At 52.2% G+C, this 24,602-nt stretch overlaps 1 long non-coding RNA gene across 1 annotated transcript; it reads right to left on the bottom strand.

Moving 5' to 3' along the window:
• Window positions 1–1,251: 1,251 nt before the first annotated feature.
• Window positions 1,252–11,260, bottom strand: LOC138915742 (uncharacterized). Its single transcript, XR_011421928.1, has 3 exons — window positions 11,152–11,260; window positions 5,256–5,438; window positions 1,252–1,806 (listed from the first exon to the last, which is right to left on the bottom strand). It is a non-coding gene; the product is annotated as an uncharacterized lncRNA (long non-coding RNA).
• Window positions 11,261–24,602: the final 13,342 nt, after the last annotated feature.

Raw genomic sequence — 24,602 nt, forward strand, 5'->3', positions numbered from 1 at the left:
TCCTACCCATTTTCTCTCTCTCTATCCATCCACCCATTCACTTTCTTTTTTGACACATGCCAAAGTAAGTTGGAGATATCAGTCGTAGAAATTAATAAAAGAAACCGCAACTAAATGAAAATTGGGAAGGCCTGAACCGGGAGCCTCTCACCCTATTCACACATCCTCAATTACCCCAAATAGGAAGAGACAGAGCTTGCATCTTCCACTGGAAGTAAAACTCCTTTACTAATCAAGGAAGATTTCTCTCTCCACCCAGCAACAGCCCAGCCAATGAGAAACACTGCAGCTCAGCCAATGAGAAACGCCACAGTTCAGCCAATGAGAAATGCCACAGTTCAGCCAATGAGAAACACTGCAGCTCAGCCAATGAGAAACACCACAGTTCAGCCAATGAAAAACACTGCAGCTCAGTCAATGAGAAACGTCACAGCTCAGCCATTGAGAAACGCCACAGTTCAGCCAATGAGAAACGCCACAGTTCAGCCAATGAGAAATGCCACAGCTCAGCCAATGAGAAACACTGCAGCTCAGCCATTGAGAAACACCACAGTTCAGCCAACGAGAAACGCCACAGCTCAGCCATTGAGAAACGCCACAGCTCAGCCATTGAGAAACACCACAGCTCAGCCAATGAGAAATGCCACAGCTCAGCCAATGAGAAACACTGCAGCTCAGCCAATGAGAAACGCCACAGTTCAGCCAATGAGAAACGCCACAGTTCAGCCAATGAGAAACACTGCAACTCAGCCAATGAGAAGCCATTTCTGCTCAAACTGTCACTTTCTCCCAGTGGACTTTCCTTTGGAACAGCCCCGCCCTACTCCCCCTTTTTCTCTATAAAAGCAGCTCCCCTGCTTTGTTCTCTGGATTTGCCTGTGGTTTTTGGTATCTGGCGCGTTCTGAATTGCAATTCCTTTGGCTATTCCCAAATAAACTCATTCTGAGGGTAAAGTAACTGGTGAATTTGCCTTTTTTTTTTCTTTTTTTTTAAATGGGCACCTGAGCTAACATCTGTGGCCAATCTTTTTTCTTCTTCTTCTCCCCAGAGCCGCCCCCAGGACATAGTTGTATATTCGAGTTGTAGCTCCTTGTTGTGCTATGTGGGACACCGCCTCAGTATGGCTTGATGAGCAATGCCATGTCTGTGCCCAGGATCCAAACCGCAAAACCCTGGGCCACCGAAGCTGTTGGCCATGGGGCCGGCCCCTGAATTTGCCTTTTAAGTTGACACAGTGCACTTTCCTTTTAAGTACTTCAGCGTGCATTTATTAATCTGAGTTCAATATTTGCACACAGTCCTTTTTTTTCTTTTTAGGTAAAATTTATATGCCATGAAATGCACAAATCTTAAGTGACATTCACTGATTGTTGACTAATGCTTATGAGTGGGTTCACTGGAATCTTCATCACTGCTCGGTGAGTTGGTCTCTCTATGACACCCATTCTCCAGATGGGCAAAACTGGGACTTATGGCCAGAGGAAGTCACTCGCCTTGAGGCCACACCTGGGAGGCGCTAACCATGCCCGCTCCGCCACTTCCCTCAGTTCCCTCTTGGTGGTCCTTTGGGTGGTTTCCAGCCAATCGGTCATGATTCCCTACTCCTCCTAGCTGCGTTGAAACCCTGATTCCCTCCTCACCTGTCCTGTTCTCTGATAACGTTTCAGGTATTCACACTTGCTCAAAGACTCTAGATAGTGATAACCTCAGAAGCTTCCTCCTGATAACCTCCAGAAGCTTCCTTCCGAGGCGCAGCCTCGGGGCCTCAGGCAAGTCACGACCTGTATGAGCCTCAGTCTCCACACCTGTGAAATGGGAAGAAGAACAATAGATCACGTGTCCTTGGGTGCTGTGGGGATCAAGGGAGATCACATCCGAAAAGCATTTAGACAGCGTACAGGTTAGCCCTTAGTAAAGTTAACTTGTGCTATTATTATAATTATTGAAGAGCATGGCTTGGGCCTGGACCAGCTCCAGATGCTCCTGGGCCCTGGTGGGGAGCTCTCCTGCCTGGTCACCGCCAACTCCAGACCTGCGCCTGCTTGGGAAGGAGCTCTGAGAGTTGGTGGTGACATCCTGCAGGATCTGAGGCAGTGGGGCCAGGCCGAGCCGAGACTGCCCAGACTCCGAAGGACCCGCCACTCGGGCACATGTGGCCTCGTGGACACTCTCCTCTCCCAAGTCCTCCCAGCCTGGACAGCAACTGCTTCACAAAGCCCCGTCCCCCATCCAACCCTCCTAGCCTGAAGTCATCTTCATCCAACAAACGCGTGTTAAACTCCGCTGTGCGCGGTTATGTGCTAGACGATGAGAGTGTGGGCCCTAAAGTCGCACAGACCCGGGTTCGAATCCTGCCTCCACCACTGATCGGCTGAGCGTCAGTTTCCTCAGGCGTCCTAGAGTCCACGTGAGCGTAAGTTCCATCGTGCCCACACTGACTCTTAATTCAAGACACGAGGGGCCCGTTCCTGAGCGCTCCCTTCATTCTACAAACATTCCTCGAGCGCTTCCTAAGGGCCACGCGCTGTTCCAGGGGCTGGGGATTCAGAAGTGAGAAAAAAAAGGAAAAGGCAGACACCACTCCTTGCCAGCATCCTTGTGAGGGGAGACGAGGAGAGAACCTGGGCGTTCAAACGGGGAGCAGTGCTGGAGAGAGCAAGCGTTGTCCGACAGAGAGGGGACATTTGTGGCGAGACCTGAGTGACAAGAAGGAGCTCCCTGGGGCAATATGGGAAGAACATTCTAGTGGAAGGGAAGAACAGGTGCGGAGAGGAGAGGCCGCCAGCCCTGTCAGGAGCGGAAGCGCTGGGAGCCGTTATCTTATCTCTGCTGTTCCTCGAGACCTCACTCTTCCACTTTACAGATTTGAAAGCAGATGGGAGACAAGGTTTGTGGTGACCCCAACCATCTACCTGGACAGGGGATTTGAACTCAGGCGTCTCTGACCCCGGCCTGCCCCCTGAACCCCTATGGGACACGTCGGCTACCTCTGCACTTGGCTCCTCCCTAAGCAGAGACATTTCCTGCAAGGGGCCATCATTTATTGGGCCCTGTGATGACCAAGACCCTCCTGGCCCTGTCCTCTGGGGACTTACAGCCCAGAGGGGGAGACAGACTCATCCCAAGACAGTGATGACACAGAGTGAGCAAGGCTGGGATCGGGGAGCCCGGAAGAGATGCTTGGCCTGGCCTGGGCATCAGGGAGGGCTTCCTGGGGGAGGAGGCGTCACAGCCAGGATAGGAAGAGGTTGGACCAAGCCCAGGGAAAGACTATTCCAGGCAAAGGGAACAGTATGTGCAAAGCCCCAGAGTTGAGAAGACCTTGGAATATTCCCAAGCACAGATGTAACCCGGTCACTGCCCCCTCTGAGTGGTCTCAGTGGCTCTCCTCGGGATACAATCCAGACTCTCCAGCTGAGCATCGGTCTATTCAATAATTCATTCCTTCAGTCACTCAACAAACCACACCAAGAGACGTCACCGAGAATGAGGCAGTGAGGAACTGAGGCGGGGGGCAAGAATATTGAGAAACCAGGTGTCCAAGAAATATTGACAAGGAGGAAAGCATGGGGCGCAGAGGAGTGGGCACCACGTCATCTGGCAGGAAAGGCAGACGGTGATAAAACAGCCTCAGTTTCAGAGGCACCGACTCTGCGCGCAAATTCAGAGAATCTGCCCCACGTGGTCGCCAGCCGGAAGGAAAGCTGCGGCTTTGCGCGCCCTCAAGGGCACCGTGGAATCGTCTGTCTTACTGCTTCGCAGCTGAATGACCCCCGGCCGGTCGCCCCGTTCTCCAGCCTCAGTTTGCTGGGCTGTGAAAGGCGGCAAGCGGGAGCATCTGCCTGAGGGATGGTGGAGGGGGAGTCAGGCTCATGTGTCCAATGCTTCAGTCGGCGCCTGGTGAACCACGGCCTCGTGGCGCATTAAACTGTCACCACCCGCGGACATCAACGTTACATCTAAGGCCAAAGTAACAAAGCCTCTTCCGTGTGTTCCTCAGACACAGACTCACAGGCCGATGCTTCCCCCAGCTGTGGTCAGGCCCTGGGGACCACAGAGCAGCCTGAGAGGCCCCGGCTGGGATCCAGCAGCTGGGTTTCCGATGCTGTGGCAGCAGGTGGCCAGGCTGGGGGCGGGGAAGCTTCCGGCAGCCCTCCTGGGAATCGGGGCCCCATGGGGTGGAGAAGTGGCCCAGGCAGTGTGAGTGCCGTCTGGGCACAGCCTGGTCACTGCCCACCCACGCTGAGCGCAGGGGGGTCAGATGGGGAGACGAGATGCGGGGGGAGGTGGCTCCAGGACTCAGGGGACCCCGGAATCCCAGAGCCTGTGGGGAGTGTGGTGGGTCTGGGCCAAGAAGGGAAGGTTTGAGGGTTTGGTCCGGGATTGGCCAGGAGTGTCCCACCCTCAGCCCTCTCAGATTGGGACAGGAAAATAGACCAGCTGGTCTCTGCCAGCTGTCACCCCCCTCCACCCGCAACCAAACCTCTAACCCAGATTCAGATTTCATCACTGGGAAAGAAAAAAAGGCCAGGGGTTCCGGGAAGGAGGTGAGAGGGGCCAGGAGGAGGCTGGGCTGAGCGGTGGGGCATCTGGACCCCACGGAGCGGGGAAGCCCTTCCTGGCCTCAGTTTACCACCTGAGATATGGGTGTTGCTCTGAATGGTGACCCCCCCCCAAGAGGACCAGGGGTGTGACAGTGGAAGGGGTAGAGGACACCCCCGGGCTCCAGCCTCCTCCATCAGACCTGTGATTAGGAGCTCCCAGAGGATGTGGCCCCTCCTCCACCCTCAGATTCCCATCAACGTGTTCAGCAGACTTTTTCTGAGCACTTCCTGTGTGCCTGGCCCTGTGCGAGTGGTACCAGCAGTGACTGAGACAGGCACAGCACCTGGCCTCCTGGGCTCATAGTCCAGTGGGGGAGACAGACGGTGACCACCCAGAGTGAGCAAGTCTGGGAATGGGAGCCTAGGGGGGAAACCCAGCCTGGGAAGTGGAGTCAGGGCAGGCTTCCTGGAGGAGGGGGCATCTGAGCTGAATTTTGAAGGATGTCAGAGTGGACCAGTGAAGGGAGGAGGAAAAGGGTACGGGCAGAGGGCACAGCAAGGGCAAAGACCCAGAAGTGCGAAATTTAGGAAGCCAAGATCATTCCGTTTGGTTGGAGGGGAAAATTCAAGGTGAGTGGTGGGCAGGAGCCAGATCTGGTAGTTAGAAATACAAAGGCTAAAGCTAAAATCATTCGTTTAACACATTTTACCTAAGCGCCCGGCCCTGTGCTGGGACCTGCTGGGGTCACAGTGGTGGCCAAGGGGGACTCCGTCCTGTCCTCATGGCGTTTATCACCTACGTCACTGTTTCTTAAACTTCCCGTGTTAAAATGCAGATTCCTTGGCTCCAAGTCAAACCTCAGAAGGGAGAGAAGTAAAATCCGACCACATGCCTAGAAGGAGAGGAGAATGGGAATAGCGGTGAACAGCCTTAAAGAGCATCACCCTTGCTGATTCTAGAACATTCCACTCCTTTGACTCGAGTCCAGGGGCTCGTAGCAAGGTCCACACATCTCTATTTTCAAACCTCAGGGGGCCGGCCCGGTGGCATAGTGGTTAGGTTCTCACATACAAAATAGAGAAAGATGGGCACAGATGTTAGCTCAGTGACAATCTTCCTCACCAAAAAAAAAAAAAAAAAAAAACCCTCAGGTGTCCACCTATTAGTAGGGCATGAAATGAACAAGTGAATCTCGAGCAGTTAATTTTAAAAAAACATTAAATATCAGAGGATGTTGCAAAAGCAACTATGATTTTGTGAAATTTTAATTTCCGTGCTTCCGTGCACATCCGGACACGCATACTCTGTTGCAAGCAAAACCTACATTCGCTTGTGTATCAAGTGTCTTCAATTCAATTGAAAAATGCTGCTGTTTCTCTTGCCTTAGCCAAGATCTTCAGATTTCGACCCAGGGATCCCTGAATCCTCCAGACCCCCAGGCTGGGTCAGGTGTCCCCCAGGCTCCTCCGGCCCCCCGGACGCCCCCACCCCGGTCCTGCCCACTCGGGGTGGTCACCGTCTGGGGGTGGGAGCCATCCCGACCACCACTGTGTCCCCAGCTTCGCCCTGCTCGGGCCCAGGCACAGAGTAGGGACTCTGGGAATGGGAGCTGACGCTTAGAAACAGGAAGGAAAGGAGGAGGTGGGACATCGGGTTGAAGAGGCGGGAGAGGGTTTTCTGGCCTGGCTGGGGACTGGAGGACTGCGCAGGGCTCAGATCTTCCTTTCCTCCCGTTCTGATTATTTATTTAAGAGCTGGCTTGTCTGGGCCGCCCGGCCCCGCCTCCCCCAGCTGCCGGCTGTCAGGCCCCTGCGGCTTGTGGGACAACACTAACTCAGGTTTCTGGCCCTGGAGGCCCGGAGCGGGGTGTCAGGGGCTGCGCCCTCCCTGCTCTCCCCCGGCTCCAGCCAAGGCCGTTGGAGCTGTTCTCCGGGGCAGCTGCCCCTGCCCGCTCTCCAGGCCCTGCCCTGGGACACTACAGGCATCCCAGGGCTCGAGTGACCTGGATAGAAAGACATCTGATGCCCCAGGGAGGCAGGACAGGACAATGGTCAAGCCGTGGGCAGCAAGTTCAGTGAGACGCGCCATCACGCTCCTTAGCTGACCCCGGGCGAAGGATTCCACCTCTGAGGCCCATGTCCTCATGTCTGACACAAGACGGAAGGAGTGTTCACCCCAGAGGGAGCAGGAAGATTAAACAAAACCACAGGGGCCGGCCTGGTGGCGTAGCAGTTAAGTTCTCACGCTCTGCTTCAGCTGCCCGGGGTTCGCTGGTTCGGATCCCAGGTGCAGACATGGCACTGTTTGGCAAGCCATGCTGTGGCAGGCATCCCACGTATAAAGTGGAGGAAGATGGGCATGGATGTGAGCTAAGGGCCAGTCTTCCACAGCAAAAAACAAACAAACAAACAAAAAAAACCACATATGACAAAAGCCCTTAGCACAGGCCAGGGCATTATAATAAGAGATGGCAATGCTGGGGGGCTTTCGTCCCTGTGCTCATTAGCTTTTCCGTTTAGAGAGCCCTGGTGTAAGGGACACAGTCAGTTCTGAGTCATTGGCATGACTCTGTGGGCGTCATCTCTGAGGGCGGCTGGCCTGAAGGACAAGGACATGGTGAGTCTGGAGACTGCCACCTCAGACAGCCCGGGGCTGGAGGCGTCCTCGAGGTTGAGCAACGCCGCTTGCTGTGTGCAGCCGGCCGGATCCGGGCGAAAGGTCCTGGAAGCGCTGTCAGGCTTTCGGAGAGGGCTGGGGGCCGGGGCCGCCTCTGAGACGCGTCAGAATTTGCACTTCAGCCCAGGGTGAGGGTGGGGGACAGGGTCAGCATTTTGGGGTGGAAGGGGTAGCAAGAAGGGGTTGCCACCTTGGGCTCAAGTAAGACCTAGGCCCGTGGAATTTGAGGGAGTGTAAGAAACAGCAGGTCCAATGCCCTCTTGTACAGACAAGGAAACTGAGTCCCAAGTCCCATAGCAAAGTCTTGAAAGAGTCAGGGGAGGGGCCGGCCCAGTGGCGCAGTGGTTAAGTGCGCACATTCCACTTCGGCGGCCTGGGGTTCGCCGGTTCGGATCCCGGGTGTGGACATGGCACCGCATGGCAAGCCATGCTGTGGCAGGCGTCCCATATACAAAGTAGAGGAAGATGGGCACAAGTGTTAGCTCAGGGCCAGTCTTCCTCAGCAAAAAGAGGAGGATTGGCAGCAGTTAGCTCAGGGGTGATCTTCCTCAGGAAAAAAAGAAAGAAAGAAAGAGTCAGGGGAGAAGCTGTGAGTGACACCAGGGACGGACTTAATGTTATACCGCCGGGCCAGCCCCCTCAAGCAGCTATTCCTAATTCAGCAGGTGAGCATGCCCTCTCTTTGGAGTCAGGCCTGCAGGATGATATGTCGCCCCCAGGTTGTTCATGAGGCCCAGCCAGGATCTGGGTTCTAACACCGGTTCAACAGACAGCAGCCTGTTTCCTCTGCCTGGAACCCTCCGTCCGCCCACCCCAGCTGTTGGCCTCCTGTGACCGTGAGGGGGATTTCTAAAGGCTGAGGCTGCCAAATGGGGCCGATGGGGAAGAGAACAGAGCTGACAGGCCAAGACTGGCCTCACACATCTTGCAAACTCCTGGAACCAGCTACACCTGAAGCCAGCCAGCTCGACAATTTTTCGCTCAGATGGGCCAATTGATTCTGGATTTTGCGGAAGCCCTTTACAGGGGGGATTTCAGCCTCTTGAAACAGAAAGGGGCTGACTGGACAGAGAGGGAGTTAGCTGGATAAGACACGGAGAAGTGGGCTCCCAGAGAAGGGACAGCCAGGAGCAAACACGAGTGGCGGGGATCATGGCCCATTTCAGCAGACAGAGTCAGGTTATCAAGGTGGCTGTACCGTGGAGTTGACAAGGGGTCCTGTTGGGGTCGTGGGGCAACCTTCCAGTCGTGAGACAAATGGACAAGGCCCCACCGTGAAGGGCCTGGGCCTTGGGACAGTCCAAAGGCCCTGTCCTGGGGGCCGTGGGAGCCATCAAAGTGTTTCAGCAGCAGAGCGTCACAAACAAACCGTGTCTTTAGAGGAAGGCTCTGCACTCTGCCCCGAGCGCTGGTGAGTGTGGAAGTGGGTCTGGCCCCCTGGAAAGGCATCAGGCGACAGGCACTCTCGTTGGAACTCCCGCGCCCTGTGACACAGCAGTCCGAGAGAGAGATTTGTTCCACAGCCTCAGGCACCCACGGGGGAGCCACCGCAGCCCTGTTGTGATAGCGAAGCCTGGACGCCAGCTAAGTGCTCAGCAGGTGGGGACCCGTGGAGCACGTGATGGCCCATGCATGCATCGGGGTGCCAGGCAGCTCTACAAAGAACGAGCTGGATCTCTACGCACGCACTTCCATGGGATTCCAGTAGAAATTTAACCGCCAGCCCTCTGGGGGAAAACACAGTCCTGATCTGTAGCATTTGCCAAAGTCCACGGTGCAAATACAGGCATACGTCACTTTATCGTGCTTTGCTTTGTTGCACTTCCAAGATACTGCTTTTTTCTTTCTTTCTTTCTTTTTTCTTTTTTTTTTTTTTTTTTTGCTGAGGAAGATTGGCCCCGAGCTAACATCTATGCCCATCTTCCTCTGTTTTGTATGTTGGTCGCTGCCACAGCATGCTTGATGAGTGGTGTGTAAGTCCCCAACCGGGATCCGAACCTGCAAACCCCAGGCCACTGAAATGGAGTGCGTAAACTTAACCACTAAGCCACCCGGCCTGCCCCCCACTATGGCTGATTTTAAGCTACCCACGTGACAGCCTTCAGTGCAGAGTTCGAGAGAGACCCACAATAGTCCGCCCTCATGTAATATGTAGACACCATAGACGCAAATAACCTCCAGCCCGGAGATAGCTGTCAGACGTAGCACAATAATTTGGGAGGGATAAATTTTGACTGCTTATTGTCTTTGCTTAATACCATTTATTTAATTCTGTTTGCACAATTTAATTTTTAGTACTGGCTATATTTAACCACTAGCTTGCACAATTCCCCAAAGTTAAGCAATGAGCGCTTACAAACTTTCACAAGCCAGCCCCAGCTGTCTCCGAGATGAGAAAGCAGAAGCTACCTTTCGGACAAGGCTCTTCAGGACCGTATCCACCACCCTGCCACACTCCCCCTCCCTCACACTGCTCTCCTTCCTGGATCCGGAACACTTTAGACTGACTCCCACCCCAGGGCCTTTGCACTTGCTATTCACCTCACTGTTTCCACCCTTACCCTCAGATAATCATATGACTTGCCTCCTTCAGGCTTTTGCTCAAATGCCACCTTTTATCTCTGACCAGCCTGTAAGAAAATAGAAACTTACCTCCCCAACCCTCCACCGTCTTTTCCTGCTTTATATTTTATTAATGCGCATCCTGTGCCATGTGACTTACTGGGTGATGTTAACATGCGCTCGTCATTTTATGCATCTGCCGCCCGTCCCGCCTCCCCCTCGACTAGAATGTCAGCTCCAATGAGGGCGGGGGATTTTTCTGCTGTCTTCTCTGCTGCATCCCCAGTGCCTAGAACAGCTCATGGCATCCAGTGGGTGCTCAATAAACCTACGTCAGGTAACTGAATCGACTCGTAAGAGAAAAAATAAGGTGCAGAGTCCTGTAATTACCCTAAAGAATATTTCCCTGGCTGTGCTTACATCTGACAGACCATCTGGGAGAAAACCCAAGAGACTGGCAGCCCCAGGGCCTCCCAGGAGGGGCCCCGGGGTGAAGGGAGAGGAGACAGCCTTCTCTGCATCCCCTTCTGCACCTTCAGAGATCTGGGCCAAGGGGGCCGACCCTGGGAGCCTAGTGGTTAAGCTTGGCGCACTCTGCTTTGCCAGCCGGGTTTGGATCCCGGGTATAGACCTACAGAACTCGTTGGTGGCCATGCTGTGGCAGGGGCTCACATACAAAATAGAGGAAGATTGGCACAGATGTCAGCTCAGGGCGAATCTGCCTCAGCAAAAAAAAAAAAGAAAAGAAAAAAGAAATCTGGACCATGTGCCTTTAGTTTCCCATTAACCGTTTTTCAAGTGTTCTATAAAAAGTACCACCTCGGGCTACTGTGGGGAACAGGGACACGGAGGAGGGTGAGCCTGGGCGACAAGGAGGCTGGGGCAGTGACCTGGGAGCAGGGACCAGACGGGCCTGCCAAGCCGTCACAGCCTGTTCCAGAAGGTCCTGCAGTGGAATGTTCTGCACGAAGCCCGAAGCCCGTAGAAGGCTCTGGGAGGCGAGGCCCGGCCTCTGGCAGCCCAGGAAGGCAGTGAGGCCACCTCCGCCCCCACGTGGGAGGGGCCCAGTGAGACCCTGCAGCCTCTGACCCGCCTGCCTGCGGGGGGACAGAAGCTCCAGGTCCCGCATCCTGCACCCCCATCCCCCTCTCCTCTCCTCCCTCCTCTGCTCCCTCCCTCCCCTCTCCGCCCCCCCCTCCTTCCCACTCAATCTTCAACCTCTTCTTCCATCCTCCCGCCTCGCCTCCCTCCTCCTGCTCCTCCAGCTCCTCCTTCCAGCCCTGCGCCTGCCTCGGGAACACCAGCTGTCTCTCTGCTCCACACCTTGATCCATGCCATTCCCTCTGCCTGGAACCCCCTTCACCCACCTCTTCACCAGACTGCCGTTTATCCCACAGATAGTGGCTTGCTTCCTTCTTTCCCGCCTGTAACAGAGATTTGCCCAGCATCGGCTCTCCGTCAGGCTCCCTGCCAGCGGGTAGGGAGCAGGGGTGAGGAGAGGCCACGTCCCAGCTGGGAAGGCAGAAAACAAAGGAGTCAATAGAAACTGGAAACAAGGACTTTTTTTTTTTTTTTTTTTTTTTTTTTTGCTGAGGAGGATTCGCCCTGAGCTAACATCCGCTGCTAATCTTCCTCTTTTTGTATGTATGGTCACAGCATGGCCACTGACAGAGGAGTGATGCAGGTCCGTGCCAAGGAACCAAACCCAAGCCGCTGAAGTGGAGTGCACAGAGTTTAACCACTAGGCCACTGAAGCTGGCCCAAGGACATTTGTATTTATTTATTTTTTTGCTGAGGAAGATTTGCCCTGAGCTAACATCTGTGCCAGTCTTCCTCTGTCTTGTATGTGGGATGCCGCCACAGCATGGGTCGACGAGTGGTATGTAGGTCCACACCCAGGATCTGAACCCACGAACCTGGGCTGCCAAAGCGGAGCACACCAGACTCAACCGCTACACCATGGGGCTGGCCCCCCAAGGACATTTTTAAAAAGAGTTAAATGCTGCAAGAAGAAGTGGTCTGCAATCTGAATGAGGAGAAGCAGCTCACCTGCGGAGGAACTGAGCAGAGAGAACCAGGTGGAGGGAACAGCGAGTGTGATGGCTCAGAGGATGGAAATGAGCTCGGAGAATTCAGGAATCAGGAAAAACGCCAGGGCGGCTAGATTTGAGGGAGCGAGGGAAAGTGTCATCAGATGTGGCCGAAAAGGCAGGTTTCCACCGGCGTCATAGACTCCGTGAGGAGCTCAACACCCCCTCCTCCAGGAAGCCCTCCTTGACTGCATAAAGCACCCCCTCCCAACTCTGTTCATTCTAGGCTGTCACTGTCCAGTCACTGGCCTATCCCTCCCACTGCCCCCTGAGGGCAGGGCCAGTCACTACTATGTCCCCAGCACTGCCCAGCACATGCCTGGGTACACAGCAGGTGCTCAGTAAATGGTCTGGCTTCGCCAGGAAGCTTGCCTTCTCTGCCTCCCGTCAGTGTACACGTCTTCCGGGCCCAGCGCCTGCATTCCCGAGCTCCCCACCCGGCCTCTTTCATCCCACCCTCAAAGGCCCGTCTGGGGAGGACGCCCCGCTCCAGTCGCCTCTGCTGGGCGGCAGGCCCGAGGGGACAGCTCTGAAGTGGGCAGATCAAACACGGCGAGGGCTGGCCCGGGGCGGGTCCAGCGTCGGGGAGTCTCAGAGGAGATGCGGAATGAGCGTCCAGGGTGCAGAGTGCAGGGCAGCCGGGCGGGGCGTGGAGCCAGCCAAGGGGCCCACACGCCTCCCCATGGTCCTCGGAACACCACTTCCAGCTGCTGACTCGTTTCACGGCAGGTGCTGGCTGATTTCTTTTAAAGAACATGATGGATGAATTTGAACGGGTGAGACGCGGGTGCTGAGGACGTGATGGCAACTCTGCTCGTGGAGCTGATGTCCTCTTGGAAGAGACGCAGGATGGACAGAGGCGAGGAGAATTCGAGGGTGTCAAATGGCGACACGTTCGGCGGAGAAGAATAAAGGATGGATGGGAGAGAGGGGCTGGGGAGTCCACTTTTCCGGTAGCAAAGCTCAGAGAGGGTCAAATAGCAGTTGTGCACCGATGGGGGTGACCTCGAGTCCTAGATTCTGCAGGAGGAGCAGAGGAGACGGGGGGTTGGGGGGGGGGATGGCTGGAACGTTGTCCTCGAGGGGGCTGGAGGAAAGGTCCCGGGCTCAAGAGCATCATCCATCTTTATTTTTTTATTAATTTATTTTTTTGAAGAAGATTAGCCCTGAGCTAACATCTGCTGCCAATCCTCCTCTTTTTGCTGAGGAAGACTGGCCCTGAGCTAACATCCATGCCCATCTTCCTCTACTTTCTATGTGGGACGCCTGCCACAGCATGGCGTTTGCCAAGTGGTGCCATGTCCACACCGGGGATCCGAACCGGCGAACCTGGGGCTGCAGAGAAGCGGAACGTGTGAACTTAACCGCTGTGCCACTGGGCTGGCCCCTGTCCATCTTTAGTAGGGAAGCGGCATCTTCCAAGGACGGCCCCACCAATCTCTCCCGTCCCACGTACACAGTGTGACCTTGACATTCCTCCCCTTGAGTGTGTTTTGTGTGAGGTTGTGTTCCCTCCCCTTGAACCTGGGCAGCATTTTGTGACCGCCTTGACCTGTAAAGTACCGTGGAGGTGAGCTTCCAAGACACCATCATCCACACCAGGCACTTCCTACTTACTCCCCAGGCCGGTCCCTCTCAGCTGCCACGCCGCAAGGAAGCTCCACTAACCCACACAGAGATGCCACCGGGAGAGGCCCCATGGAACTGCTCCAGCCATCAGTCCAGCTGAGGTTCCAGCCGGCACCCACCAGCACCAACTGCTGGACGTGCCTGAAGACTCCTCCAGCTGGTATAGTTCCCAGCCATCGAGTCACCCCTGGGTCTGCAGGTCTTGCCAGCTGAGGCTCCAGAAGCCAGGGGACAGAGACAAGCTGTCCGGGCTGTGCCTTGTTCAAATTCCCGACCTAGAGCATCCAGGACTGTATCACAGGGTTGTTTTACACCACTGAGTTTCAGGGCTGTTTGTTACACAGCAGCAGCTAATGGATACACCAAGCACTAAGAGGAAAGGTGTGTGGGTGGGCAGTAGGAGTCCCAGAATATTTTCTTCTGATGGATTCTCTTTTCTCAGGCAAGTAGGCAGCAAGGTCCCCACTAAGCCTGAGCAGGAAGGGACAAATTGTAGGAGCTCCAGGAGTGAGGAGAAGTTATTGAAAAGTCTAGGAAACAATCCAAGCGTCTGTCGATGAATGAACGGATAAACAACACGCGGTATATCCAGACAATGGAATATTATCCGGCTGCCATCTTTCTGCGCTACCGCGAGGCTTGCAGGAACATCCTGGCCTGTGCTCTCAGGAGCCCGAGAGCATCCACAGGGCTCAAAAGAGAGCCACGTGCCAGGTTCTCATTAGGCTGCGCTCCAAACTCATCTTCCAGTTTTTAATGGTGATGATGAAGCGGGATTGTGCTGGAGAATTTGAAATCATTAATGACCACAGAGCTGGGAAAATTGTCCTGGACCTCATTGGCCCATCCAATTGGTTTGGTCTCATTGTACCAATGACCACAGCTGGCAACATGGGCCAAGAGGAAGCAAGACAAAAACACACAGGAGGGGAAGCCCTGGGATTCTTTTCTAGGGATGTGAGACATACACACAAATAAAATGCCTCGGTGGAAAAAAAAAAAAGAAATGAAATTCTGACACACGCTACAACATAGAGGGACCTCGAAAATATTGTGCCAAGTGAAATAAGCCGGCCACAAAAGGGCAAAGATTATATGATCCCATTTACATGAAATAGCCACAAGAAGCAAATGTGTAGGGACTGAAAGTGGATTCGCCATTGCAGGGCCGCTGGAGGGACGAGGGGCTGGGCAGCTGATGTTTACTGGGGACAGTGTCTGTCGGGGGTGATGAGAAAGTTCTGGGAAAGGAAAGTGGGGATGGTTGCACGGCACTGTGAACGTCCTTAATGACACTGAAATGCCTATTTTAGACTGGTTAAAATGGTAAAATTTATGTGATGGCTATTTTACCACAACTTCTCAAAATTTGGGGGGTGCTGGAAGAGCGACTGAGCCAGGGCTGTAAGAGTGAATTGCCAGACGACGTTAGGGCCCCCTGAAGTTCAAGGTCCTGAAGCTGAAGTGAGACTTGTCAACGTGGTGGTGGCCGGTTTTTCTCCAGCCTCCCAGCAGAGCGTGTGCGGCCCATGGAGGTGGCCCGTCGGGGGTCTTCCCTCCGAGGCCGGTGAGTGAGAGGGATGGAGGGAGCGGGGGCAGGAACGAGGAAAGGATGGTAAATATGGCCCGGCTCTAAGCCGGCGGCGGGGAGACGGTGGAAAGCGGTCAGAGGAATGGAAAGAAGGTCCTGGTGGGGCTGAAGGAGGTTTGGAGTCAGGACCCCACGTAGAGTGAGCGGGACACGTCCAGGTGGTGGTGCTGGTGTGGGTCGCTTGAAGCTGAGGTTGTGGAGGGAGCGAGTGTGGTTGTTGGTTGTGACCAGGGGAGGGAGGGAGTGACGGGGATGGGGCAAGGTCTCTCGAGGAGAAGAGGTCAAGGCACTGAGGAGCCAGCCCGCTGGAGCAATCATCTCCCTGCATTTTGAAATGCCTGTTAATTAGGACGGAAGCTGGAGGACTGAGGGCCCGAGAGCGGAGGGACTGCCGGTGATGGCAACCGGCCAGCGGAGAGGGTGGGAGAGCCTGGATCTGGAACGCTCAGCTCTTCCCTGAGCTGCTATTTTTATCCCACATCCCTCTAATTCCACGCGAAGGGCATCTGGCCGGAACAGACCTTGCCATCCTGAGGATGTGGGTCGTCATGGCAACCCACAGCCTCCCAACATCTCCAGCATTTTGGACCAGGAGGTGGGGGCCTGGCGTCCATCACCATGGAAACAGCCAAGCTCACATCCCGGAGGGAGAGCGTCATCCTCTGGAAGACCTTGACTGACCTGGGATTCCTTCTCTTACCGGTCTTACTCCCTCCTCTAGGAAGCCTTCCAGGATTGTCCCAAATCTCTCCTCCTCCTGCCCGATCTGGTTTCTACCCTAGATCCCTGATCTTAGGAGAAGAGTAGGAAGCCCCAGGGCTGGGGTGGGAGTAGGGAGTGTCTGAGAGTTCATGAGAGAGAGAGGGCATCAGGAAAAACATCCCTGATATTTATTCACTCAACAAACAGGTATTGAAGACCTACTATGTGCCAGGAACTGCACTAACACCAGGGAGATAGTGGTAAATCAAAGAAAATCCCAGTCTTTTGGGAGCCTACATTTTATTAGCGGGAGGCAGACCGATAATAAACAGACAAGCAAACCGTACGGAGCAGTGCTGTCCGAGAGAAACAGAACGGAAGCCACACAGGTCGTTTTTAATTTTCTGGTAACCATGCTAAAAAATAAATAAAAACAAACAGGAAAAGTTAATTTTAATAATACACTTTCTTTAACCCAATTACGGCAAACAGAATAATGGCCCCCGATGATGTCCACGTCCTAATTCCGTGGCCCTGTGGGTGTGCGACCTCACGTGGCAAGAGGGACCGTAGATGCGACTAAGGTAGGAAGGTGGAGGAGGAGAAATTGCCCCGGGTCACCTGGGTGGGTCCGCTGTAACCACAGGGTCCTTTAAGGGGGGAGGACGGCAGAGAGCGAGTGGAAGGGGGATGCGATGGCAGGAGCAGAGACCGGAGCGAGGCGATGGAGGTGCGAGCACGGAAAGTGGGAAGCTTCTAGAAGCTGGAAAAGGCAAGGGGACAGATTCCCCCGCCCCCAGAGTTTCCAGAAGGAACACAGCTCTGCCGACACCTTGGTGTCCGCCCTGTAGGACTCCTCTTGGACCCCCAGAACCGTCAGAGAACCCGTTTGACTTCTATGGCACCACTGAGACTTGTGGTAATTTGTTACAGCAGCGATAAGAAACGAATACTCTCACACATCCAAAATATTACCATTCTGACGTGTAATCAGCATAAAAATCACTGAGATAGTTTGCATTCTTTTTTTTTTTCATGTGAGATCTTCAAAATCCAGAGTGTATTTTGTATGTGTGGTACATCTCGATTTGGATTCGCCAGTGTCGGGTACTCGATGGCTCCCGTTTTGGACAGCACAGGTCTAGAATGTCAGATGGCGACAAACGCAGGGGAGGAGGTTAGGAAGGGCTAGGACTGGGTAGGAAGGGGAATAACTTGGAATTTTATTGTTTTTTTTTTTTTCTTGAGGAAGATTAGCCCTGAGCTAACATCTGCCCCCAATCCTCCTCTTTTTGCTGAGGAAGACTGGCCCTGAGCTAACATCCATGCCCATCTTCCTCTACTTTATATGTGGGATGCCTACCACAGCATGGCTTGCCAAGCAGTCCCATGTCCACACCCAGGATCCGAACCTGCGAACCCCAGGCCCCTAGTTTGGAATTTTAAATAGGGGGGTGAGGGAAGACGACATTTGAGCGAGAGCCAGCCGTGGGAGCAGCTGAGGAAATGGCGTTCCACGCAGAGGGAACAGCAGGAGCGAAGGCCCTGAAGCAGGACGGTGTGACAAGAAGCCAACGGGTGGAGTAGAGTGAGTAGGAGAAGAGTGGCAGTTAATGAAATGGGGGCGTTAGGCAGGGCGACAGATCTTATGGGGCCTCGTGGGCCACTGCAAAGACTGACTTTCGCTCCGAGTGAGACGGGAGCCACAGGAGGGTTGTGGGAAGAGGAGAGACGTAATGAACTTAGGTCTCAACAGGGGTCATTGTGACTGCTGAGTGGGGGACAGAGTGTGAAGTGAAGGCAGAGGGAGGCAGCAAACGCAATTGCAAGAACTCTTATAGCTATAGACCCCTTACTGTGACTAGTGGCTGATATTTATGGAGGGTCAGTATGTGCCAGGCACTGTGCTAAATGCATTTGGTGCTTGGGCTCCTAAAATTCCTCACATCACTTGGATCTCATTTTACAGATGGACAAACTGAGGCTCAAAGAGATAAAGGCACTTAACCAAGTCCATTCAGCCCTTCAATGCCAGAGCTGGGGTTTGAACCCAGGGCTGTCTGACTCCAAAGCTCCTGCTTTCCCAGGGTCTCCAGGTATGGTTGTTCAGGTTGGACACTGAACAACTCTAGAGGGCACCATTTACATGGGGGACATCCTGTATCCGTTCATGTTTTTTAACCATTATCCAGCAGATGATAGTAAAATGTCCTGTGTTAACAAAATTATGATGTTATTGAAGTTGGGTACCTGAGGTCACTGTAAATATTAACATGATTGCCCTTCGACCTTGTTCCCAGCATAGACACAGAGGAAAAGCAGTTAATCTTGTTAATTTGTATTTTCTTGTTTAACCTGAGGGATGACTCAAGGGTCACATAGGAGCTTGTTTTGCAGAAGAAAAAGAACACCTTCAAGGGAGATATGACCACCAGATAACCAGCCCCCAGTGCTGTTCGTGCCCAGAAGTCAGGCTGCCCAAGGGCTTATCTGGAGTGAAAGAAACACAGACTTCTCCTTTGTTTCTCCCCAAGCTCCACTTCCCAAGCCCCTTAGCGCTACAAAACCCCCCTGCTTTCTTCTCTTGTTAGGGTGGATTTCAGGGAACCTATCCTCCTGCCTTCTCATTTTGACCAGTTTGAATAAACTTTTTTCCATCTCCCAGCACCAGTGTCTCAATGATTCACTGATGGTGCATCGGGTGCACAGACTTGAGATTGAGAGGTTCAGTATCATTACGACAATTTTCTGAGAAATAGAAGTAAAGTGTCTCAAAGAAGGGCCACCTTTTTCTTTTCTTCTTCTTTTTTCTTTCTTTTTTTTTTTTGGTGAGGAAGATTCACTCTAAGCTAACGTCCGTGGCCAACTTTCCTCTTATTTTTTGCTTGAGAAAGATGGTCCCTGAGCTAACTAACATCTGTGCCAGTCTTCCTCTATTTTGTATGTGGGATGCCACCACAGTGTGGCTTGACAAGCAGTGTGTATCTGTGCCCAGGATCCAAACCTGTGAACCCCGGGCTGTGGAAGCAGAGTGCGCTGGACTTCACTACTGCACCATGGACCAGCCCCAGGGACACCTTTCCTAATCTGCTCAAAGACGTTCTAAGGGCTAGTGATGGCCCTGCTTAGTTGCTATGAAATCTGTGTCACTACACACCACCCCCACAGTGCTGAGCACATAACAACCACAAAGCCGGACGAGACAGCAAGACAGATCAAGAGAAAACACGTGCGGCTCGAGTGCCGGCTCATCCACGGTCATCTCCACCGCATTCTGTTGGACAAAGTCAGTAACACGTCAGCCCAGAATGGAGAGTGAGAAAGAGGCCCCCTCTCTCCATGGAGAGGAGACTTGAAAACATTTTTGCAATCATCCACCACAGGCTGCCTGGACCCTTCGAGGAAGATTCCAGAAAAACTAGGAAGCCCCTTGTGTGATGATGAGAGAAGAACCTACTGATATAGAAACTCTTCATCTCAAGTTCTGTGCCTGATATGCAATAAGCCGTCGCTGAGCCATCAGTGAATGGAGATGGAGAGTGTTATTCAGACTGGCCAGAAGAAGGCGGGAGGACTGATTCTCCCAAATCTGCCTTAAGGGAGAAGAAAGCAGGGGGTTTTTAGCACTAAGGATCTTGGGAGGAGGAGTTTCAGAAAACAGAGGGCAAGTCTGTGTTCCTTTCACTCCAGATGAGCCCTTGGGCAACCTGACTTCTGGGACCAATAGTGCTGGTTATCTGGAGATCATGACTTCCTCGAAGGCGTTCTCTCTCTTCTCCAAAACAAGCTCGGAAATCCTTGTGAGCCTTGAGTCACCCCTCAGGTTAAACAAGAAAATACAAATTAACAAGATTAACTGGTGTTCCTCTGTGTCTGTGTTGGGAACAAGGTCGAAGGGTAAATGAGGACTCTGCTTGACTGAATACAGTTATTCTGCACCCCGGGGGGCAAAGGTTGTTTGGGGAACCCTGCTCTCAGCCCCCCGTTCGTCCTCCTCGAGGAGCTGGGAGGAGCCCCTTGCTGGTCCGGGGACGTGCTGGGCAGCTCTGGGCCCGTCCCAGGAGCCCCCGCCCCAGGCCTGCATCCCCCTGGGCTGGGAGAGCATCCAGGCCCGTCCCCGTCCCTTCATCTCATCTGACGTTCCTTCTTCTCTCCCGTCTTCTCTCCCCCTCTGACCCCACCTGCCAGGCCCCCAAAACCCTGGAGATCTTCCTCCAGCTCACGTAATCACGGCTTCAGCCATCTGGAAGGCCTGTTTGCAGCTGAAAAAGCATGGTACAAATAACATATATGAATATTACTTAAATAGAGGTATGATGTATAGGAATACGAAAAAATACCATACACAGGACTATTGTATATAAGGATACTATGTATATATGAATATATATAGGAATGTCATTATATATAAGAATATGTACATAAATGTTTATATAGGAATATTATACATAGAAACATATGTATATAAATGAGTATATTATATTTATAAATGTTATATATAGGAATATCACATATATAGAAATATATATAAATATTATATTTAAGAATATTTTATATAGCAATACTATATATAAGAGTGTGTAGAAGTATTACACATATAAGAATAGGAATATTTGGGGCCGGTCCGGTGGCGCAGTGGTTAAGTGCGCACATTCTGCTTCGACGGCCCGGGGTTCGCCGGTTTGGATCCCGGGTGTGGACATGGCACCACTTGGCAAGCCATGCTGTGGTAGGCGTCCCACATATAAAGTAGAGGAAGATGGGCATGGACATTAGCTCAGGGCCAGTCTTCCTCAGCAAAAAGAGGAGGACTGGAAGCAGTTAGCTCAGGGCTGATCTTCCTAAAAAAAAAAGAAAGAAAGAAAAAAGAGGATTAAATGCCTGGAAGGGTCCCTGGCACACGGCTTGATAAAGCAAGATGAGAGGCTGTTGCCCCTTGGGGCTCTCTGTACTCACAGCTCTGCCCCTTTCCTTTCTCTCTCCGTGTCACAGAAATCCCTCCGAAGCAGTGGGTCCCACTCTAGCTGCACTTTGTACTCACATCGGGGAGCTTTACAAAATATCCCTGCCCTCGCCCCAGGACTCAGATTAGGCTGCTCTGGGGTGTGGCCTGAAGATGCGGATTTTTAAACACCCCGGGGCTTTCGATAGGCAGCCGAGGGTGAGGACGCTGGACCAAGGCCCCCAGAAGGGCGTCTAGCTCGCTCTTTGCAATGGCTGCCCAAGAATTCACAAAGCGGGCGGACCAGCATTTATTCGACCCAGAGACAGGCTTTCCTCTTCGATCCCCAGCGTCTCGCTTCTCTAGTCCCGCCATGGATGCCTTCACCTCCTTCCGGAGATGGGGTTTCTATGGGCTGAGGTCCCAGTAGTGGGGTTGCTGAGTCCAGAGTAAAACGCATTTCTTATTGGAGGGGACGCTGCCAGATTCCCTTTCAGAAGGGTTGTAACAATTCTCTTTGTCATCAGTGATCAATGAACATGCCCTTTCCCACAAACCCCACCCAGCCGCAAGTGTGTGCCCTTCTGTAATGTGTGCCATTTGGTGGGTATAAAAGGATGCTTCCACATTATTTGAATATGCTTGGCCCTGCCTACAGCAGAGGTTGGGTATCTTTTCATATGTGGATTAGCAGCTTCGTTTTACTGCTCCCAAAATTACCTATTCAAATCCTTGGTCCTTGTTTCTTTGGGGATGTTCATCTTATTGATTTACAAAAAGCTCATTACATATGCTAAACCTTTATGCGTCACCTGCATTGCAAGTATTTTCTCCCCATTTCTCATTTGCCTATAGGCTTTTTTTGTGTTTACATTTCCCTCTCTTGCCACATAATCGTTTTTTGTTTTAACATGGCCAAATACGTCCATCTTTTCTTTTCTTTTCTTTTCTTTTGCTGGGGAAGATTCACCCTGAACTAACATCTGTTGCCAATCTTCCCCATTGTTTTCCTCCCCAAAGCCCCAGTGCATAGTTGTATGTTCTCGTTGTAGGTTGTCTACCTTTTCTTTTAACTTCTGGCTTTCCCATATTAGTTAAAAAGTTCCCCTTATGGGGCCTGTACTTCCTTGCAAAGTTTTGCTTAACCCGGAATAAAGCTTCAGCAACCCGGAAGCTCATCAGATCTTGTCCTTCAAAACTTTTTATAGAAAAAAGGACTAACTGGGGATGCAGAAAACGGAACATCTAACAGGAGCCTTAGGAGAAGAGTCACCACATAGTTAGACACTAAATTTTTGCGACGGAAAAGTCACAAAGGGCAATACACAGGGTTACACATCTTTACTGTCCAACAACATTAATAAGCACAAATCCTTGCTGAGTTTTCAGAATCTAAATTCAAGCTGCCGTTCGAATGGCAACTACTTTTCTACTCGGGAAAGAGAAGCCCAAAAAAGGGGAAAGTTAACAATTTGAATTAACCTTCAGGTGCAATCTTTGGCCACGTTACAAACAAACTAGAAATCTTTCAGAAGATGCACTTACAGATACGCAAAGACCGAACAAGGAAAATTGAACCAAGTAACCGAAATCACAGAAAACCTCCTTACTGTCTTACACTCCATGAAACACACCACAGATACTGAAATTACTCATTTCTCCCAGACGGTGAAAATGACGATGGAGTCACAATTTTAGTCACGAGATCCCTGCTGGCTTTCTTTTCCCAAGTCCTCAAGAGAAAACTTTAAATGCGTGTTATTTGTGACTAAAAAACTAACTGATGAAAAATTCGCTTAAATTAAAATGGGAAGTAGGGCCGGCCTGGTGGCGCAGCGGTTAAGTGTGCGTGTTCTGCTTCTTGGTGGCCTAGGGTTCACCGGTTCAGATCCCGGGAGTGGACATGGCACCGCTTGGTAAGCCATGCTGTGGTAGGCGTTCCATATATAAAGTAGAGGAAGATGGGCACGGATGTTAGCTCAGGGCCAGTCTTCCTCAGCAAAAAGAGGAGGATTGGCAGCAGATGTTAGCTCAGGGCTAATCTTCCTCAGGAAAAAATAATAAAGGGAAGTAAACTGGGGTGAGCTTGAATCTCCAGTGCCCTCCCTCCCCCCACTTCCCAAAGGTGGCAGAGTGGGGCCAAAAGTTCCAGCCTTCTAATCACTTGGTGTCTCTGGTGACCAGCTCCATCTCCAGTCTACGAGTGTGGACGGTGATAACAAAACGGATTGACGTATGTCAAGGCTCCTCCAGTGGAGCCAGGAGGCGCTGAAGGAAATGGGGTCATGGGTGCACCCCACGTGTCTCCCCAGATGGAATGTGACTTTTGAGCTATGCTTCACTGCTGTGTCCTGACCTTCTTTCAAGAAACACGCTTACTCCCCCAAGTAAGAACTTTCTGCCTTAGCAACCACCCCGCCTATCCAAGGAGTAACAGTGTTGCCAGCACCAGTCCCAAAATGTGCAAACAACCGGTGTGATGTATCTCTTCTTTGCCTTTGCAAACCTTGCCTCCTTTGTCTTGCTGGACCACATTTTAGGTTTCTGCCTGAACCTGTCTCTCCCGAATTGCGGTTCTAATTGCCCGGACAAATACCTGTTGTTTAAATTGTAATGGTTTGTCCTCAGTGGACACTAGGGACCCCACACCAAGTCACCTCATTAGCATAAGCTCAGGGGTGACCCAAAGGGGCTCCTTATGAATAACCAAAGCCACTCCAGGAAATTCCAAGGCTTTTAGGGGCCCTGTGCCCTGAAAAGGGGTTACAACCAAACCTATTTCTTATTAGACCACAAGCCCCCTGCCTCCCCCCAAGACGTGGGGCCCAATTCCCCTCTCTCTGCCGCCGGCAGTTAGTAACACAGTTGCAATGACTAGACTGAAGCAGAAGGAAGGCAGACACTTCTGGGATTGGGTTCGATACCCGCTCTGGATCACCCCCAGCCTCCTGGGTTCTCCTCTCCCAGTCCTGCCCAGTCTGGGTTGTCCCTGTCTGGGGACGGGTCTGTCGCAGCGATGGGCTGTGAGCCTCATGAGGGCAGGGATGGCGGTGTCTTGGTCACTTCTGTGTCCCCAGCACTGCCCAGCACACGGTATGCACGTGGCAGGTACTCAGGGAATGTTTGTTGAAAAAACAGATAAATCTCCAAAATAAGGGTAGGTGTGGATGTGTGTGGCATAGTGATTACAAAAGCTGTTTTCAGTATTCCAGGAGAGCATGCTATTTTTCATCACCAAAATACTGTTATTTTTTGTGCTGCGATATTTTTTTGGTAATGTGGCATTTGAATCCCTTATGTCTTGAGCTGCACCCAGAGATTCACCGGCTACCTCCTAACTTCATGAGGAGCTCACTCAATCAGAGAGCTTTCTTTTTCTTTTCTTTTTTTTTTTTTTTTGAGGAAGATTAGCCCTGAGCTAACATCTGCCTCCAATCCTCCTCTTTTTGCTGAGGAAGACTGGCCCTGAGCTAACATCCATGCCCATCTTCCTCTACTTTATATGTGGGATGCCTACCACAGCATGGCTTGCCAAGCGGTGCCATGTCCGCACCCGGGATCCGAACCGGCGAACCCTGGGCCACCCAGAAGCAGAAGGTGAGAACTTAATCCCTGGGCCCCCGGCCAGCCCCGCAGAAAGCTTTCTGACCACAGACCTCCCCCGGCGAAAACCTTGCAGGTATATTACTGGTAAACAATGTCTCCTTTTCTGGCTCCCCAGGGGGGCCGGGCCTTGCTTCCTCTTTTTTTTTTCTTTTTCAAATTAACTTTTTATTTTGAGATAATTGTGGATTATCTCAAGTGGTTTTAAGGAATAATACAGAGATCTTGTGTGCCTTTCGCCCAATCTTCCTCAATGCGGAC

The sequence above is a fragment of the Equus caballus genome, chromosome 10 (genome assembly GCF_041296265.1).
Source record: "Equus caballus isolate H_3958 breed thoroughbred chromosome 10, TB-T2T, whole genome shotgun sequence".
NCBI lineage: Eukaryota > Metazoa > Chordata > Mammalia > Perissodactyla > Equidae > Equus > Equus caballus.